This window comes from Mus caroli, chromosome 19 (assembly GCF_900094665.2).
Source record: "Mus caroli chromosome 19, CAROLI_EIJ_v1.1, whole genome shotgun sequence".
Lineage (NCBI taxonomy): Eukaryota > Metazoa > Chordata > Mammalia > Rodentia > Muridae > Mus > Mus caroli.
In genome coordinates, this window is record NC_034588.1 from 32,279,424 (window position 1) to 32,283,487 (window position 4,064).

Sequence of the window (4,064 nt, forward strand, 5' to 3'; positions counted from 1 at the left end):
TGGAGGCACACACGTGTTCGTCCTGCTACTGCACCCCGAGTTACTTGGCGGGAAATTGGGNTCCCTCCCCCTTCCTTTATAACTGAATGTTGGAATTAGTAAAGGTGGGCCTTGAACATGGAATCGTCTTGGCCCCATTCTTCCTTCCGCCCTGTCTAGCTTCCTCTCTTTTCAGCTCGAACTGCCATTCTCAGTTGAACCGTTAGCATTGTGGACTGGGGGCGGGCCACAACATTACCCTAAATTAACAATTGCTTATAAAGATACATAAAGCACACAGAACACCAAATAAAGGGGATCAAACAAGAAAGATCACCTAAAACATATTAAACAAATTACTAAGCATTCAGAACAGAGAAAGACTATTGAAAGCTACAAGGCAAAAAGAGCAATTAAGGTAGACATATTAGAATTACATCTGACTTCTAAAGGAAAATATCTAAAGTAAGACAAACAGGTATCCTTAAGACTAAAATATCACAGATGCCAGTCCAGACTACTATATACAGCAGAACTTTTGAACACTGTAGATGGAAAAGGCAAGAGTTTCAATGACAGCCAAATTTAAACCATATCTATCTACAAACACCACCCTCCAGCAGCTACTAGAAAGAAAAATCTAGCCCAGTGAGTTTAACTACACTCACAAAAACACAGGTAATAAATACACTCTCACTAGCAAAACCGAAAGACAGAAAACACACACACAATTCCACCACCACCAACAAACTAGTGAATTAAATGAATTAATAATCACTGTTCATGGATATTTCTAAATATCAATGAGTTCATTTCTCCAGTAAAAAGAAAAGACTAACCGAATGGTTTTGAAAACAAGAAAAATCCTTTGCGACATGTAAAAACATACCACATCAAAGGTAAACATCGAATCAGTGTAAAGGATGTTAGACTATTTATGAGCAAATTGGCCTAAGAAGCAAACTGCTGTATCCAATCCATTACCTAACAAAATAGACTTCGGACCAAAATTATTCAAAAGATGTGAGGTAGCAATACTTATTATTCATCAAAGACACGATTTGCAAAGATTATATTTCAATTTTTAACATCTATGCCCCATTCACATTTGTAAAAGAAAGTTAGTAAAACTTAAAATATATCAACCCTCAGACACTGATAGTGAAAGACTTCAACATCCCACTCTCTCCAGGTGACTGGACATCCAAGCAAAAAAAAAAAAAAAAATGTTATAGAGAAAAAGGAACTAATAGTTATCTACAAACATTTTATCAATCCCATGTGTTTATATATGTGCATATAATTTCTTACATTTGTATATAATTTCTTCTCAGCATTTCACAACACTTTCACTAAAATTTATCACTTAGTCACAAAACAAATTTCAAGAAATATAAGAAAATTGAAATGACCCCCTCCCTCCATCCTATCAGACCACAAGAGATCAAACCTGGATTTCAATAACAACAAGGACAACAAAAGACCTCCAAACCCCTGAATATTGAACAACTTTCTACTGAGGACTACAGGATCCTGACAGTAATGAAGAAAAAATTTAAATATTTTCAAGAAGTCAGTGGAAATGAATGCATAAAACATGAAAATTTATGGGACACAAAGAAAGCAGTACTAAAAAAAAATACAAATATACACATGTATATCAAACTACACAAAACTGAAGTCCAAGTGGACTGAATACATCAACATAAAAACATACTGAAACTACTAAAAGAGAAAAGGGGGAACTTCCTTGAACTCATTGGCACAGAAAACAAATACCTCCACAGAACACTAATAGTTCTGATACAAAGATCAACAATTAATAAATTGGACCTCATAAAACTAAAATGTTTTTGCAAAAATAAGGGCATCATCAATAGGACAAAGTAGCAGCCTAGAGAATGGGAAAAGATATTTACCAACCTTACATCTGGCAGAGAAATAATATCTAAAATACACAAAAATCCCAAGGCAGCAAACCAAATATGCCAATTGAAAAATGGAGTACAAAGCCAAACAGAGAATTCTGAGCTGATGAATCTTGAAATGTTCAGAAATGCTTAAAGAAATACTCAATACCCATAGCCATCAGGGAAATGCAAATCAAATGGATGCTGAGACACCATCTTATACCTGTCACAATGGATAAGAACAAAGACACATGTGACATGGCATCTTGTTGAGGATGTGCAGGGAAGGGAACACTCCAGTATTGCTATTGGGAGTCCAAACTGGTACAATCACTTGGAAATCAATTTCTCAGTTTCTCAGAAAATTCAAGACCCAGCTATATCACTCCAGGGCATATACCAAAAGATACCCTACTATTCTTCAAGGACACTTGCTCAAATATGTTCGTAGCAACTTTATTCATAATAGTCAGAAACTGAAAACAATCTACATGCCCCTCAACTGAAGAATGGATAATGAAAATGTGGTATATCTACACAATAGAAATACTACTCAGCTATTAAAAAAAAAGGTATGAAATTTTCATACAATTCAATGGAATGAGAATATATTGTCTTGAGTGTGGTAGCCCATCTCTGGGAGTAGATAGAGACTTGGGGTGAAGGAGCGAGGTTCTGAGAAGCCTATTGAGGTAATGCTAGTATATTGCTGTAATGCTAGCTGGGATTCCTACCAGTAGGGGATATGGAGACTGAAATGCCTACCTTCTGTAAATATGTGGGACTTCCAGTGGAGGTAGGGGGACATCAATTCACCCACAAAATCTTCAACTCAAACATTTTTATTAGATATTTTCCTTATTTACATTTCAAATGTTGTCCCCTTTCCTAGTTCCTGCCTTGAATACACCCTATTCCCTCTCCTCTCCCCCTGCTCAACCACTCCCACTTTCTAGCCCTGGTATTCCCCTATATTAGGGTATAGAACCTTCACAGGACCAAGGGCCTCTCCTCCCATTGATGTCCTACTAGGCCATCCTCTGCTACATATGCAGCTAGAGCAATGTGTCCCACAATGTGTTTTCTTTGGTTGGTAGTTTAGACCCAGGGAGCTCTGGGGGTACTGGTTAGTCCATATTGTTGTTCCTCCTGGGGGGCTGCTAACCCTTTCAGCTCCTTGGGTACTTTCTCTAGCTCCTTCATTGGGGACCCTATGCTCCAATCAATGGATGGCTGTGAGCATCCATTTCTGTATTTGTCAGGCACTGGCAGAGTCCCGCAGGAGACAGATATATGAGGTTCCTGTCAGCTAGGATAGCAAAACAATTCTCAACAATAAAGGAATTTCTGGTTTACCTACCATCTGTGACCTCAAGCTGTACTTCAGAGCAATTGTGATAAAAACTGCATGGAACTGGTACAGTGACAGACAGGTAGATCAATGGAATATAATTGAAGAAACTGAAATGAACTCACACACTTATGGTCACTTGATCTTTGACAAGGGAGCTAAAACCATCCAATGGAAAAAAGACAGCATTTTCAACCAATGGTGCTAGCTCAACTGGAAGTTAGCATGTAGAAGAATGCAAGCTGATCTTTTCTTATCTCACTATATAAAGCTCAAGTCTAAGTGGATCAAGGAACTCTGAGTGAAACCAGAGACATTGAAATTTATAGAGGAGAAAGAGGGGTAGGGCTGGGAACTTGCAGAAACAGGGCAAAAAATCCTGAACAGAACAACAATGGTTTGTGCTGTAAGAACAAGAATTGACAAATGGAACCTTATAAAATTATAAAGCTTCTGTAAGTCAAAGAACACTGTCAGTTAGACAAAAAGTAAACCAACAGATTGGGAAAAGATCTTTATCAACTCAAAATTTCATCTGCCTATTATATATGCAGATATAAATATGGAGCAGAGACTGAGATAATCCCAACCAATGGCTGACCAACTTGAGACCCATGCCATGTGAGAAAGACAACTCCTGACACTTTCAATGATACTCTGCCATACTTACAGACAGAAGCCTAGCATAAATGCCTTCTTAGAGGCTGCATCCAGCAGTATATGGAAAGAAATACAGGGATCCATGTCATGTGAGATCGACAACCCCTGACACTTTCAATCATACCCTGACATGCTTACAGACAGAAGCCTAACATAAATGGTCC